This window comes from Mercenaria mercenaria, chromosome 7, assembly GCF_021730395.1.
Source record: "Mercenaria mercenaria strain notata chromosome 7, MADL_Memer_1, whole genome shotgun sequence".
NCBI classification, from domain to species: domain Eukaryota; kingdom Metazoa; phylum Mollusca; class Bivalvia; order Venerida; family Veneridae; genus Mercenaria; species Mercenaria mercenaria.
Window position 1 is genome coordinate 54,101,639 of NC_069367.1, and position 6,822 is coordinate 54,108,460.

Below are 6,822 nucleotides of genomic sequence, written 5' to 3' on the forward strand. Positions count from 1 at the left end.
CATGTTACATGTAACCTTATTACTCTTACGTGACCATATTCATTTAGGTCTAAGAAAAAAGCTCTGCTTATCGTACTTTGATCTTCCCTTGAGAGCCACGCCAGAGACGGTGTAGAAGGAAGCGTAGAAGCGGTAAAGACAATGTTAGATGTGTTGGCGTAAAATATCAAGTCAGGACACGAAAGAGGAATATATTTACTCTCACATGCCTCCTAATACGTCTAGATTCAGTTTTTATAAGATTGTACAATGACTATTACGCGTAGGTGCTTTATGAAGATATTCCAAGTAAAGTGTATGTTTGCATCAATTTAATGAACGTTCGTCCCACCTTTCCACACTAAAGTGTCTCTCACTGATACCCTGTAGCAGTACAGTCAATCGATCGTGATATAGTGAATGTTGTTATTAGTAATTTTTGCTTCATACTAAATCTCAAAAGATGTTACCGGTACCAAAATGCAAAACAATTTATATTAATTTTTACCGTCTTCTTGTGCACCTTGGAACAGAATTTTAAAAACTAGACTCAGAGATGAAAGCACTGCTATTTTATTGCTGATTATATAGAGAATAATAGGTTAGTGCCGTAGATGAGAAAGTTTATCTGGCGAGGTGGAGGAGGTTATCGGGTGAGCCGAAGGCGAACCTGATAACGTCCGGAGCCGAGCCAGATAAACTTTTTCCATCTTAGGCACTAACCTATTATTCTATTTATCTTGTCATTACTTCATTTTCCGATGTTTGGCAATTTATTTTACAAAAATAAGTGTGCGACAACCGCTTTTATGATGTCATATTCGTAATGACGACACTTATATATCTCATAATGACGTGAATACCGGCAAAATCGCAATAACTTCTTCGTTTTTGAACAAAAACTCATTATTTGACCACTCATTTTCTTAGTTCGGACATTTCCAACACAATGATGATTGTTTCGTTGCAAAATTTCTCATGACAACAATATCGATCATAAGGTCACATGATCAACTGACCGTATATTACTGGTCACATGATCAACTGACGGTATATCAAGAAAGATATACGGCACCCTGATATCGGGTCGCAAATACTGCAAGTGACAGGATAAAAAAGGCAATCATGTGTAATTTTCTCCAATAATTAAATATTTAAACTGGAGAAATTGAGCAAGTGTCAGGGAAATATGCTTATCCTGTAAATTAAGTAACCCCCTTGACAATTAAACCAGGAAAACGTGTGCATCATACAATAGATTTACCCGTGACTGTAAGAAACTAAGCAGGTTCATGAAATTTCTTAATAAACAAAAGTCATTTCGTTCCTCATTTTTTGACAGAAAACAAGTTAAACTGAGAGGATGCTTAAGATATTGTTCTGTTTGGTCATAAAAGTCTATGATGTAGTTTGTCTGCAGAGTGTTATACCGGATTTACATTCAAATGAGTTCAAATAAAGTAAGTTTGTATTGCAATCTGAGAAATAAGATTGAAGACTGATGAGAACTTTGTCTTGTAGCGTTTTGCAATGTATATTAATATAATTGTTTGATTTGTCCAAGTAATCGGAAAAGTAAGCAAGAGCCTGTTTTGCACATAGTGTGATTATCAAACTTAATCTTGTATAACATATATGCCTTGTTTATATACATTACTGTAGTTAAACTTTACAGTGGAAACAACTTAAACTGTATAGTTCATGTGTAATAAAGTCTGTTCTGTTCTGTATAACAAAGTTTTAGCGTAAGTATGAACTTCCTTTGCATCGGTGTTTAACACTATAATATCATAGTGTGATTATAAAACTTTATATTTGACAAGTAATTGGAAACTTAAGCATGAACCTCCGTTGCAGTGGATATTAACACCATAGTGTTATGATCAAACTTTATCATGGCCAGGGGCCGCCACGGCCGAGTATTTCAGGTCGCTGACTTCAAATGTTCAGATCACTTGCCCCTCAATGATGTGGGTTTGATCCTCACTAAGGGGCGTTCAATTCTTCATGTGAGGAAGCCTTCCAGCTGACTTACGGACGGTCGGTTGTTCTACCTAGGTGCCCGCTCGGGATGAAATAATGCTCGGTGGGGCACCTGAGGTCTTCCTCCACCATAAAAGCTGAAAAGTTGCCATATGACCTAAAATTGTGTTGGTGCGACATTAAAACCAACAAAAACAAAAAAATATCTTGTCCAAGTAATTTTCTTAATATGAATATGTTTATTATTGATTGAAAGAAGATTGCTTTCTACAACAAATTAAACAGCCAGAATGTAGAAAATTAGTTTGTTTTAATATTGATTGATAGTTTCACATAGAATACAGTTTCGAGGCAATAGACAAACATTACTAGATAAAATATTGCATCGATACACGTCTGTTAATGTTTTAGTGCTGTTTAAATGTTTTATTTTCAATTCATTTATTTTGCTTTCTGAAATTGATGTGATTTCGGTATGTTTCAGAAGCAAAATGACAATTGTGGCATTTACTGATGTTTAAGTATGTATATGTAATGGCTGCTATGAGTGAACTTAATTAGTTACCATCTACATCAACTAGGGTGATCAAACAAAATAGTGCATCGCACAATTAACTAATCTGAATAAAAATGATAATATGCAAAACGTTATGTTATACATTTCAGCATTTACTCGTACTAAATTTTTCAATTAGTATCGGCAGCATAAACAGTATTTCTATGTAGCTTGCTTTTGGTGACTCTTGTTAACAATACTCTTTCAGATTTTGCCTGCCTGTAAACGAACTTTCTCACAAATTACAGGGGGGTGAAGAAAGAAATGTTACATACCGGAGGTATGGCAACATAAAAAGAAATATGTATTCGAAGCAAAGTCAACCTCATAGTTTCAAAATAATAAATAAAGACTGTAAGAAGATCAGCTGGAAGCATAGAACGCAACCAAAGAAACTCATGTCTGACTGAGTCTGTTTTAGTGAAGAAATGAAATGTGCAATATCCCTTGCGCCTTAAAAGGAAGGAGTAAACGTATAGATTGGATGAACTCCATGATCTCAAAGGACCAAACTAGATATATTGACCTAAACGTACATGTACTGCTATAAATATTCACTTATTTAAAGACACAATGATATCTCTATTTTTTTCATATTTTGATCATATTGCCGCTGTTAATTTTAATAGTGCATGGCGTACTTGAGTCATATTGAGTGTGATGAAAATCGTTTTACAAGGCAGGCATAATTTGATGAGGGAACAAGTCGTTTGACTTCAACTAAAACAACCACTGCAACATGTCACTGCAATATATCATACAAGTTCACAGTATTCATGAAAACATTAACGAAATATAAAAAAGTCATGTATCGACACAATGTCCACTGCTGTTGTAACGAGTCTATCCTCTTACTGCCTAAGTTTTATTGCATCTTGTCTATCGTCCGATTTTATTGACAGTGATATCAAAGATCTCACAGTGTCTCACTAATAGAACATCTATCAACTCGTATTATTATATCTTTCTGGAAATGCAATCATCTTCAACTAATAATAAACAAATTTTCACGAGGAAGATAAGCAGTTTTACGAGATGTTGTTTGATTACACTTCAGTTTTACATGAAAGTCTCAAGTGTTTTTGCTTTATTCCATTTTAAGGAGCCTCCGTGGCCGAGTGGTTAACGTCGTTGACTTCAAATCACTTGCTCCTCATCGATGTGGGTTCGAGCTTCACTTGGCGTTGAATTCTTCTTGTGAAGAAGCCATTCAGCTGGCTTAAGGAAGGTCGGTGGTTCTACTAAAGTGCCCACTCATGATGAAATAATGCACGGATAATAATGACATTGCCATAATGATTGATAAGTTGGTTCTCGTTTCTAATTACAGAAAAAAAGAAAGAATCAAACAAAAGGCTGCTAGACGTCATGCTTTCAAAGAGAACACACTGTAAACCAACGCCTCAGACCACTGAGTCACAATGGAATGTTCCAGTATATATCAATTCAATGTATCAATCAAAACAATCCGAACTCTAATACATGGCCAATTATATGTTAAAATTATTAAGTGTACAGAGGATAGTGTTTCTGATATCTAAATGATATTAGCATTGATATAATTTTAGATGACGTATTTAGTGTCATTTACTTAAACAAATGGATTGTTGTGTTTCTTTTACCCTAATCTACACTGTGGCCTAGTAGTTTCTTTAAAATCGCATATATGAAAAAAAAAAAAAAGTAAATTTATTTTATCACAAAAGTTCATGACCTTTCGAAATTACACTTTTCCTTTATTTTCCTCAAGTATGTTTTGGTAGGACATTGTAAAGTATAAGGTCCATACGTACCTGCCGCTTACGATCCAGAGGGACATCGGTGGATTAGAAACTGAACGCTATTTGGGAAAATACCTGTCTGACACCGGCTGTCAATAAAAATAATTTCTAATTTGAAAAATAAAATCGCAAACGTAGTTTACAAAGTCATTATTATGACGCCACAATGTTCGCGTGTAACATGTCTTTTCCCAAGCGAAAAGGAAAAGATAAGGTGATCTTCTACTGGGAAAGAAATTCTTTTCATGCCTACAAAGGACATCCGGAAAAGAGATCACCTCTTCTACCACACAGAACCTTTAGAATAACGTATAGCTCGACTTCAGTTTTTCAAACAAAAATTCAAAATTATGTTATGGAGTAAGTGAATTGAGCATTTGTGGATTAAAAATCATACCTGACGATATAAGGATCTTACATGCTTGATTGTGCAATGTACCTGACATTCCAGGCTCAGGCACCAACTTATTCTTCTGGATTCTGCAGATGCTTTAACACGAAATGACACGAAAGGACATACGTTATGTCTTCAATAATGAATGGAAATTTAAAAGATTTGGGTTGACAATAAAATGTAGTGCCACTTATCTCCAGATTTTTAAAATGTTGTCATTTTATCTATTACGTTGATGCACATGAAAATAAGCTACTTTACCTTCCAGTTAAGACAGTCTTTGAATATTGTAAACCACACTGTTCAACTTGCAGTATCTGTAAATTAATTACCCTTTTTACTTTATAAAGTAGATGATCAAAGATAGTATAGAATATTTCTGCAAAATAATCCGAGACTCGTACAGATCATTTCAGAATATAATTTGAAGCAGACGAGAATAATTGAACAGCCAGATACGTCTTTGATCATTATCCTGCATTTCTTCAGGCATCTACTTTGCGTTACGTTTTCCCTTGATGTACATATTAGGCTGTCATTTGCATTCAGGATCTGCAGTTTAAACATATTTTGTTCAAGTCATGCAACAGCATAATGTTATGACTTGACCTTTCCAGCAATATTCGCATGTATTTTTAAGTAATAAAACTAAAATACAAAACGCATAGCTGATGTTTGATTCCTCTGTCCTCCAAAATATTTATTTTTTTCTTCGATGCCGAACTTTTGAAATTTCTCGTCTGTCTTCGTGGAAAGGATGTCCACAAGCTCACTTGAGAAAATAGAATTGAAAGAGAGACTGAGAGAAAGGATTGAACAAAGACGTACTAAAACAAATGCAGAATGTTCACACCAAAACCCGAATGTTCAGATGGAAGTAGAAGTGTCCTGTGAAACAATATCAGAGAAAGTTTTGAGCCCCGCAAGAATGAATGTTGCTTTTCAATGTGAACTGCCAGTAGACTTTGAAGCACCTTTTTTGGTTGAAAAAGTTAAAAAGGATCCAACTGCTATGAAATATTACACTGGTTTTGACGATTACGAGCATTTATAATGTTTTATACATGCTTACTGGAATGACTGATTAGACCTTCCTGATGCTTAGGACCTGCAGTTGACCACCTTAATAAGAAGTACAAACTGAAGCCATGCGATCAGCTTTTTGTAAAGAAATTGCATCAGAACAAAGATGACTATGAAATTGGGTTACTATTTTATTTGAGCAAAACAAGAGTTCCAAGCATTTTTAATACATGGTTAAACTTTGTATTGTATTTTCAGTTAAATGAAATTGATTGTTGGCATTATAGGTCTGTAACATCGTCATATATGCCAGAATACTTCGGTAGAAAATTTCCCACTACAAGGGTGAATTTTTTACTTTATTGTCAAACTATATATGGGCCTTTCATTGTCGAAATGTTTCGGTTACAAGAAATCGTTTGCATTTATTGTTTGAAAATGTGAAAAATATATGCCGTCGTAGATTTCCGTTCTTGGTATGGGTGTTAGAACGGGACTTAGCGCGTGTTTTGTAAACAAAGAAAAAAAAGGAGCAAGATGGTACGAGGGGTTTTGGGTAACTTTCATGAAGGATGCGACGTTTTTCAGCCTTTCATCGTCACACAAGCATAGAAGATTTATAACAGTCGTAGCACAAGTAACTCGCGATGCACTCCGTGGTATGCAAAATAAATTTAGTTCTCCGGCGACTTGTTGCTCTGCATCAACATTTTACTTATTTTTAATTTTTATTGTAACTGACATGACCGGTTCACGAAAAATGTTATGTCAGGTTTTATTATAGGACTATTACTTGAGTGGAATGCAAAAGAAAGTGAAAGTTTATGCTGAAGCCTGGATGTAAGGCGTGACATTAATAACAAAACGCTGATATAATCATGATGTTCTTATCTGTATCTATTCCTTCACTAGAATGCATTTAGAGTGAATGTTCATAACGCATGACACTAATAAAGCGTGTGTACCGGCAACAAGCAGTTTGCATTACATGGAATATTTGTATTTTCATCCGGCACCACCGAGCAAGGATTATTATTTCTTGACAAATTAAAACTGCCACAACAACGTCTTTACATACTTCTCTATCATTTACAGTCTGTGACATA